Source organism: Octopus sinensis, linkage group LG6 (genome assembly GCF_006345805.1).
Source record: "Octopus sinensis linkage group LG6, ASM634580v1, whole genome shotgun sequence".
NCBI lineage: Eukaryota > Metazoa > Mollusca > Cephalopoda > Octopoda > Octopodidae > Octopus > Octopus sinensis.
Genome location: NC_043002.1, coordinates 18,842,201 through 18,852,932, shown reverse-complemented (window position 1 = coordinate 18,852,932; position 10,732 = coordinate 18,842,201). Strand labels below are relative to the sequence as shown.

Below are 10,732 nucleotides of genomic sequence, written 5' to 3'. Positions count from 1 at the left end.
AGGTAGGATGAAATCAGTCAAGAAGGAGCGATAATATCACTCCCAGCAGATATGTTTCTGCTCTTCAGGAGATTATCGTGGTTGAATTCACAGTGCCCTGGGAGGACAAATTCAACTAAAGAAAAACAAATATCGGGAGTTGGTGACGAGTCATTTGTCAAGAGAAGGTATGCGGCTTCAGTTCATGTTTAAGCCAACCCCCGCGGCTTTCCAGCTGAATCAATGCTCTATAACAGTAGCTCTGTCCCCCCTGATTTCTTCTCACCTCTAGTAGTAGAGCTATGACCATCGCGGATGACCCTGCGAAAATTGTACACCCTGCTGTATCAGTGCGCTACAAATGTTTAGTCTGGAACTCTGACAAATGAAGAAAGATTTGGTGGCTTTCTTCATTTGTCTGACAAATCAACAACAGTTACCAACAGCAGTAACCAACTCAAACTGACTGTTGTTGGCAAGAGACTGCAAGTGGAATCCTCCCGAAGGTGAAAAACTAATTCTATCCTCACTTCCCCACGTAGGCGAAAACAACAAGCTAAGTGATTAACGCCTGTAACCCTGAGATGCCTACATGGAAACCTTTCTGACATTGCGATAGATTCAGAAGTGCTTGCAATACTCTTGTGTAGTTCCTACAGAGTTTCGTGACGAAAAATGTCATTTATGTTTATTGCACCTGTAAATTTGGCAACTACACCGAAGGTTGACTTAATCTGTAATCCCTCTGGTATTGATAAACTATAAAAACAATCTGGAACTGCGGCAGATTTAATCAGCCGCGACTGCTCTTGCACCTCAGAATAATCGAAACGATTTTCTTAGTGCTGCGTACGTTTTAAAGTCTGATAAGAAAACCTAACCCTAACGGCCACAATATTTCTATGACGAGAAGCAAATCCGTGTGATATTAACCTGAAAGACTTAATGATGAAAAATTAGAAGGTCTGCAAGGTATGTGACTTATTTGCCATCATGCCAGATATAAATTGACAAAATTATATGAAGATAAAATCAATGAACAAATATTTAGGGTGATACACAAACATAAGGTATGTCGTACCAACATTAACAGCAAATTATGTTTTATGATATCTATATATATAAATCAGATGTCTGTGCGTCTGTATATCTGTGTGTCTATGGTCATTATGTATTTCCACATTTTTCAACTGATTTCGCTCAAACTTGACATTGATAGCTATGCTCCAAGGGTGGTCATGACCTACTTTATATTTTCCAGCCCCCACCCCCGTGTATAAACAAAAACCGCGAATAGCTGTTCAGAAAACCAGTTTTTTTTTACCACAACTCCTTGGTTTTTCGAGCAATTTCCTTCAAATTAGGACACGATCATTACTCATGAGATAAGAATAGTCTTGCTTAACATTTTTGTCAAGGCCATCTACTTTAATTGTGAAATATCCACGAATAACTGCGTAAAAATCGGTTTTTACCAATAACTTCCTCAGTTTCCAACCGATTCGCTCCAAATTTGGCACAAACATTACTAATGCTTTAAGAATTGTTTTAAACTTATGTTTTTGTCAAGTGAATCCGTGTTGAATAGGAAAATTCTGCGAATAAATGCGTAAAATTCGTTTTTTTTGTCAATAAATTGCGACGTTCCAAAACCTATTCGCTCCAGATTGGCAAGAATATTACCCATGCTAAATTGACTGTTTTAAACTAATGTTTTCTCAAGTTTATTCGTATTAAATTTGCAATTTACTGGATTAAACTTGGGCTTTTGCTTACAACTCCTGCCGTTTACTCGCGTGCCAAGTATTGTGGGGCAGTTTGACCTCGCTGATTTGATCTGTGTACATTAGTATTTACTTGCCCCCCCCCGCCATTATCGCCAACGGTCATGATGCCCCCCACCACCACTTCAGCACAAATTTTCATTAATTATCCTCCGTCCATGGTGTGATAACACAGGGTGAACTACGAGCATGACCTTTGACGTGTGGGCGGGAACACTATTAATGCGTACCCCCTTTTTTCATCTGCATTAATGTTTACTTAACCACCCCGTATTTTTGCCTATGGCCATGATGCCACCCGCCCACTTCAGCCTCTTATTTGGTGTGACTGACTGCTTTTACCAAGTACTTAGTGTTTACTCACTTCCCGCCCGCATTATCGCCAACGATCGTAATGCCTTCTTTTTACCACCATTTTCCTTAATGACATTATGTCAATGGTCTGCCAAGAAGGGGCGAACTGCGAACATATGACCTTTGATCTATACGCGTGAATACTATTCATTGTCCACTCTAATGAGCCCGTCCAATTAATTCTTTGACTGAATTTCATTGGTGGAACACTGTTCATCTGATTATGCCAGTGTCAGACCTTAATTACTGATGCGCTTTTGTGCATATCTGAAACGTGCTTCAGTTTACAGGTTAGGCCTACCATTTCACGTATATTATTGTTTTAACTTCATATTTCCTCTTGAAATCTTTCGTTGACCCCATATTCAATTTAATTACGTCCTTCATACTGTTGCCGCCTACAAGTTTTTAGTTTACGTGTCGTTAAAAAAATATTGTATTCAGTGTCTTTGTGTCCGCATAGCTAACTGTCTGTTACTGCATCCACCTTTTTCAGGTCTTGTTCCTTTAGTAGAAAGGATTATTATACAATGATATTAATTGAATAAAATGTCCTTATCATCCTTATCATTTTGATTACAGTCACAATCGTTGTACCCTCCGAACTTTTCCAGGTGTCTCCTGTGTTTTTTAACTTTTCTGGAATATTGAGCGTAATTCTTTATCTAGCCCAAGGGGTAAGATTGTTCTCATTCTGCTTTTCATATTTAGGGCTTTTCCCTTCTTAGTAATCATCTAAGTGTGGTGTCGCTTGTTTATTCTGCTTGAACTGGAGTTTATTGTGCTTGAGTGACCCAATGAATTAACTCAGGGTCGCTAATAATAATACAGTACTTAGCCTTTGACCAATACTTATTGCCATTCACATTGTCCTACCGGATGGTTATCTAATAGAAATTAGAAAGTTTAATACTTGCTTTTTGGGATCATAGATGTCTTTCTAAAATAAAGGTTTCCATGTGGTGTTCATCGCTATTCTAGGTCTAAGAGGAATGCTATCACATTGCAGCTTATGCGCTGGAATTTCTAATCGTCGTATTTTCAAGTGTTAATTCTTCCGTCATCTTGACCTTGCTCTATATAGGTTGCTGACTTCTATTTTCCTTCAGAAATTATCAGTTAATTTTGTAGCCTTTCTTTCAGAAAGAGGTCCCTAGACATGAATAATACACTCCCCAACAGATCTAGCTTAGAAATAAGAACTTTATAGGAACTTTCACTTAAGAATGAATTAACATTTAATTTATGACCTAAAAATTGGATTTAGAGCTCCTAATTTCCATTACATAATTATTTTCACCTTGCTTGCTTGCTGCCTCTTGCTCTTGCTTGATGAGGTTAGGGTCAGCACAGGTTAGTGGTTCAGTAAATATCATGCGTAGTGCCGACCAGGTCTACCAATGTTCTCAATGGATGACGGTCCCGTGCCAGCTCCTCTGCATCCTAACTGCCTTAAAGAGTTGATAACTGTTACATGTAGTGGTTGTTGTGACTAGACAAGCAGGATGAAGGCGCTAATCTCAATATTTCAGAGTTTATTCACAGGAAGAAAATAGTCATAAACTGGAAATAACTATACAATGTTTATAAACAAGATGTGTGGATCAATCTACTTAGAAATCATCTGTGTGGTCAACATAATAAAATATATCTTATCATCACACAAAAGGTAATTCTTTTCAATGAATGCCCATAAAAATGATACTTCAAAGATATATGAATTTAAAATATTACATTTCAAAAGATGACAATATTCATTCAATAGAATTTAGAACAACACATTAGTGAGATAATGTAAAATTTTATTGATTTTATATTTCATATGATAACATGAAATACTTTACTTTAAAACCTTCTCTGTTGTTCTGTGCTATATTGTTTGAATATTGACGGATAATTACAGCTGTTCTTTCTCTAAAGACGTTTTCCTAATGACACTTGCCAATAAAACCTGTAACTAACACACTCACTCGAACTCTGGCATCAGTTCAGAACTTCTAAACCAGAAACCAAACATCTAGTACCACCATGTTGTCTCTCTGTTGCCTTCTTTTTGCGATTGCTTCAGTTTCGGCTAGTAAGTCATGTCTCCTGATCAGGGGATTTTACGTGTTTAAACTTTTCAAAACTCGTCTTCATACTGACCGACATCGATATTAATACTTGTATCAGTAAATTCTACATATATTTTTAAATCGTTAATTTAGTGTGAAATTACTGCTTACAAACTTACAACCATACAAAACACAGCGATAGATATATCGTAGACATTCAAGAATAATTCATCTAGAAATGTATATTTATTTGGGTTGGTGATTTTCTTTCAGAACCTGACGAGCAGATCGTTGGTGGATCTCAAGCAGCTAACTGTGAATTTCCATCTATTGTCCATCTCCAAATATTTAACCAACCCACAGATAACAGGATTAGTGTATGTGGAGGTACTTTGGTTGATTCTACACATGTATTGACAGCAGCTCACAGTCTATAAGTATACACACAGTGCATATAGACGTCTTCGCGATACAAACATTGTTTGATAATCATGAAGAAGATTCAGATTCCATGTTTGTATAATATAAATATTGAAAAGAATTATTTGGTGTAAATACTAACAGATAGACTGGTTTTAATAACAGATAAAAATTACATTGAATTTTTGTGTTTACAGCAAACATAGGATATATTGCATTTAACTTTAAACAGGGGGGAGGTATTTACTTAAAGAATATAATAAGAGCTTGGATTGACTTACCTCAGGAAATTCCAACTTGAACTGCATCTAAGACAAAGTGTTGATGCAGCCACCTAGCAATGAATGGCTACATGTCGTTTATCATTGAGAGAGTACATATACATTAAAACGAACTAATAATCCGGCAAATAATTGGTATTGGTGTTCGTTTAGAGCATGGAATTTATATATTCAAACATAATTGCAGTGCTCAGCAATGAAATTCTTACCTAACAGTAAGCTTAACTATTATTTAGCGTTGCTGGATCCTAATTCTACCCTCTCCGAAATTATGACCATTACCTACCCGACTAGAGATAGGATAATCCATAACAAACAATCCACTCAACAAGTCCTTCCGTCTAATCTAAAGCCCAAGAAACTCTTACGATAGATAATCCTGGGATGAAAACATATCCCAGATATGCAGTCGGAACACGAATACCATGGCCCTTACGATTACCCAATAAAAGCAGGAGAATAAATATTATTTAGTATACACCCAACTTCTCTTTAAACGATGAGGGAGTACTTAAGCAGTTATTCGGCTTTATTAAATAAAATTTTCCACCGCAGCATAAGTAGCACTCAATCTTTAACTTATCCACTCTTAAATTATCTTATTTAGCTACACCTAACACTGGATCAGTTATAGCTGTAGAAAATATGTGAAAATTTAGCAAATATAATTTGCAAACCACGACAAATGAAAATAATAATAATAATAATAATAATAATAATAATAATAATAATAATAATAATAATAATAATAATAATAATAATAATAATAATAATAATAATAATAAATAAAAATCATGCCTCCTCATTGAACCACAAAAATCATACCTCCTCCTGGATAACAAAAATCATGCCTCCGTAAACAAAAAACATACCTCCTCATTGATATGACTGTCCCAATCGATATAAACGTATCTGTCAAGACCTACCAAAAACTGAGCAAGAATAAAGATCTTGAAATAGAAATTAGCAAAATGTGGAACCTGAAGACTAAAACAATACCTGTTGTCATAGGTGCCCTGGGAATGAGAGCAAAAGGGGCTGATTGCTACCTAGCTCAGATACCAGGAAACTCCAAAATGGCAGAAATTCAAAAGATAGTGCTTATGGGAACTGCCCATATCCTTCGCAAAATACTTTCTCTGTAACCTCAAATTTTAAAACAAACACATAATTTTCTTAAACATTCTCTATAACAATACTGTGTACAAAATCAAATATATGGCACCCTAGGCATAACACCAACATGAACTTGTCTCTTGAGGTCTCTGGGTGAGATTTGGAGCCAGCTCGTACAAATGTAAAGCAAAAGTCAAACATAAAATAGTAATAATAATAATAATAATAATAATAATAATAATAATAATAATAATAATAATAATAATAATAATAATAACAACAACAACAGCAACAATGACGGCGACGACAACAACAACAACAACAACAATGGTTAAGCCAACAACAGTGCCAATCAACTGCAATAGCTTGTCCAACTCTCAAGAGATCAGGGGATCTATTCCCTCTATCACTAATAATACTTATATAGCTAATCTTAGCAATAATAGCGTGGATAACACGAAAAACATACTTGAATATAATACATACGAGGAGCTGCTGAAAAGTTTCTGGCTTTAAGGGCATCGCAAAAAGGCTTGATTAGAGGCCCAACCTTCCGAATTCTTTTACAGGACAGAAGGACCTCTGCAATAAGTGTGTGAATCTGAGAGAGGAATATATGTTGTATAAAATCTTAATTGATCTGCCTGTATTTTCTTTTACCCAAAGTTAGGAACTTTTCAGATTCCCCTTGTGCGAGGAGGGTGAATCTGATGGACCCAACTAAATCGGTCTTAGATTTCATAGATTTCTTAGTGATAGTAATAATAACAGATATAAGGAAAAAGGATAATAAGCGAAATGGCACCGACTGCAACTTCAAAATACCCGCTAACTATCCGTTGCAAGCTAACTACAGAAGCTTCAACGTTATAAGTGTTCGTTCCTTTACAAGCAACTAAACTCTATCAAAGTTTACATTGGAGCAAACGTTAACTTTAAACATCGATACTGAGCTCATCCGAGCTCTTTTAAATCTGATAAACATAATAAATCTACTTCACTAGCCGACCAAATATATAACCCCAGATAAAAAGTATAGCATGTCACATAACCTGGTTTGTCATTGATAATGGTCCTTCATATCGAGGTCAAAATGTGCCGTGCTGGTTATGTTTGAAAGAATTTATACTAATGTTACCGCATAACCCAGTACAATCATTAAATGAATCGTTCCCTTCTTGTATTCATGAATTATTTAAGACCTTTTCGATTTAAGCACAAATCTAATTGCAGTAATACGAATCCTTCTATTCTATTCTCTTACATATTACTCTCACTTGCACAAACTGTTGTTTGTGCAAGTGAGAGTAAAGTTTGCAATATTTAACTTTTTGGGTGCCTTAGGACCAGACTGTCGACTTTTAGGCATTATCGAAAAATTCGTTTTTTCACGCACTAGACAATGGTCAGTCCAGCTCTCTGCTCCTCTCATGGCCTAAACATTAGAAAAATCTTTCATATCACACTTCCTGATCAAAATATAATCTATGAGATACCAGTCCTTAGATCTTGGGTGCCTCTAGGTGGTTTTATATTTATTTTATTGCTTAAACAGAGTGTTGGTAACAACCAGATTATTCTCAGTACAAAATGTCAAAAGAGCTACTCCATTTTTCAATCCTATGTCGGTCTAAAACAAGCCATGAAATGTAGTCATTTCCAACTCTTGTATTGAATATGACCAGCTTGTCAGATATTGGTACTTTCCTCAATAATTGTACTAGATCATCATTAACATTTCCTACAGTTTCATCAGAATGAGACATTGTTGGTACATAAATACTGACAACAATAAGAAATCTACCTTTTGTCAGTTTTATGCGGTATGATATGGTTTGTTCAGATATACCACTTGAAAATTCTGCAATGGAGGATACAAATGAATTCTTGAGAGCAATCCCAGTACCAGATTCTCTACGCTGACCCTCGGGTAGGCTTCTCCAGAAGATAGTATATCCATAAGTAGGTTCATTTATTTGACCCTCACCGGAGAGAGGAGTTTCAGAGAGCGCAAGTATATCAAGGGAATATTTTAAAGCTCATATGCAATAAGTGCAGTACGACTTTCTGGCCTCTTGTTGAAATTATCATCTAGAAGTGTGCGCACATTCCAACAACCGGAGTTCAGTGGATATTTATTTTTTCTTCTACTTGATGATTGTTTGACCACAGTGGCAGGATGACGACCGGGCCCAGCCTGTGACACACTAGGACACCTGCCGCGCCAGACGTGTTCCGCTGACGTTCCCACACCATTTTTGCCATTTACTGAATCTGTCTGAGACATTTCAGTGAAAATTGCAAGTGCATTTTTAGGTTTCTGCCAACCAATTGAATAATTTTACTAAGATTTGGTGTACAAGAAGTATCTGTGTAGATGGGTGCAGATTGCACTGCATTACCCCCACCTATTGGCCCAAGAAAACTTTCGCCGGTGTGGCATGAGAATTGGTAAAACAGGGAACTCCCAAGATCTCAAGTTTTATTTTGGAGATTTCCTTCTCCTAGGTAGATTACTAACCAAAGTTAAAGAGCTTCTACCTGCCCATGAGGTACGCTATCCCTTGCCAAACACCAAACCGACAACCAAATGCTCCATAGAGTGATTAAATATCATTTCAGTATCCGACGTGGAGCACCTCATACATACATAAAAAAACTACATAAATATAAAAAAGATTTAAAAAACGTAAAAGATATGTAATTTGGAATATACATGAAATAAGACATATATAAAAAGAACGTGTATATATATATATATGTATATATATATATTATATATATATATATATATATATATATATATATATTATATATATATATATATATATATATATATTATATATATATATATATATATTATATATATATATATATATATATATAGAACAATCTTACTTAGAAATGGATGCGTGCGTTCCGTCATATAATAAATCAATAAATAAAACATATGCATATATACATACATATATGTACGTACCTACCTCTACATGTATATATAGATGCATATATGGGTACAGGACGCCAAAAAAACGCCCTCCCTTTCTCAGCCTTCATTCTTTCTGGTTTCTTTTTCTTTTACCTTACTGTCTCTCCCTCCCCCTCTCTCTCTCTCTCTCATTCTTCATTCTTTCTGGTTTCCTCACAACCATTCCCTTTTTTCTCTCCCTTTCTCTTGCTCCTCCTCCTCCCTCCCGTCGTTGACCCGCGACAAGAGCTCTGCTACTGTCTTTCTGACCTGGCTTCCTTGAAGTGTGGACGGCATTTTCTGTTGCTCCTTCGCCGTTCTCAAAAATAGTGTTCGTAATACTTTATCTCGTTCGGCTTAACAGCCCTTCTTGTCTTGTTATTCTCCTTGTCCTGTCTTTTACTGTTTATATTTTGTACTGTCGTTACTGTCCTGTTTTTGTTACAATTTTTACCCCTCCGCAAAAAGATCTAAAATTTTATTTAATTTGCTTTTCGCGGGAAGGAAAGTTTCTATCGAAGATGCGTATCGCCTTCACCTTCGAAACGCAGAGTAGATGAAACCATGGCGACTGAAGAAGGGGAATTTTCCTTGTGTTATTTGTCCTGTACTCTATTTTTTCGTTGTTTAAGAAAAATGTCCAGTTCCTTGGTTTTGTGTTTATGTTTCGTTTCTCATTGTGTTCGACGTTTTTTTTTGGTGTCCTGTACCCATATATGCATGTATATATACATGTAGAGGTAGGTACGTACATATATGTATGTATATATGCATGTTTTATTTATTAATTATATATATATATATATATATATATATATATATATATTATATATATATATATATATATATATATATATATATATATATATATATATATATATATATATATATATATATGATTTAGAGGAAAACCACTATTAAATAATTCAATGAAGAAAAATGTTGTTCGCACCATATAGAAAACATATACTATAATAAAAACTTATTTTAAATCAATAAAGTACAATAAATAGTAAATAGTAGTAAAAAGACTACGCACGTTTCCCTACTATTATATATATATATATATATATATATATATATATATATATATATATATATATATATATATATATATATATATATATATATAAGAATATATAAAGCGGTATATACATATTTACACATATTTGTTGGAAAGCCATTGACTACTCATGAGTTTCTCCGCCCTTTGACGGGTCTCAACTTTCGTCCCGCATAGTGTCCAACAATCACCCTCCTCACCAAACAAGACTGCTGCGGTCGCCAATGATTTGACCATGCAACAGGTTGTACTGGATTACATGCTATATATAGCACCCAAGACTGACCTGACAACACATACATGCACACACACACCTACACACATACGCGCACACATACATGCATACACACACATACACACACACATACACAACTTTGTTCATTAGAATTAGTTCATAGCTTTAGTTATCTGGTAAGTATAACCAGTAAACGAGGTGGTTGCTCTGAAAATATAGCAAACAGATTAAGAACGGTTTGGAGAAAGTTCTGCTGCAACTGTTGGCAAGAATATTTCCAATAGGTCAAAGTGTTGATCATACGATGTTTGGGTTAGAACTGCAATGCTACTGGGGCATTGAGTTCAGAGGGCCTGAGAAGACTGGAAAGAAATAAAGCAAGCGTGCTCTGTTGGATGTGCAACATAAGTGCACGTCCAACATAGTATAAATACTGCACTAAGAGACGAACAATGCATAAGACAAAATCAGGTGTCGT

The 10,732-nt window shown here is 35.5% G+C and overlaps 2 long non-coding RNA genes across 2 annotated transcripts in view; one reads left to right on the top strand and one right to left on the bottom strand.

Annotated features, from left to right (window-relative positions):
- LOC118763827 overlaps window positions 1-4,346 on the bottom strand; it is a 7,503-nt gene extending 3,157 nt beyond the window's left edge. Inside the window, exons 1-2 of the long non-coding RNA XR_004999581.1 lie at window positions 4,336-4,346; window positions 235-241 (exon numbers count right to left, since the gene is read on the bottom strand). This is a non-coding gene — a long non-coding RNA (uncharacterized LOC118763827). The remainder of the gene's footprint in view (window positions 1-234; window positions 242-4,335) is intronic.
- LOC118763825 overlaps window positions 1-4,609 on the top strand; it is a 6,115-nt gene extending 1,506 nt beyond the window's left edge. The window contains exons 2-3 of the long non-coding RNA XR_004999579.1: window positions 3,667-3,672; window positions 4,445-4,609. This is a non-coding gene — a long non-coding RNA (uncharacterized LOC118763825). The remainder of the gene's footprint in view (window positions 1-3,666; window positions 3,673-4,444) is intronic.
- Window positions 4,610-10,732: the final 6,123 nt, after the last annotated feature.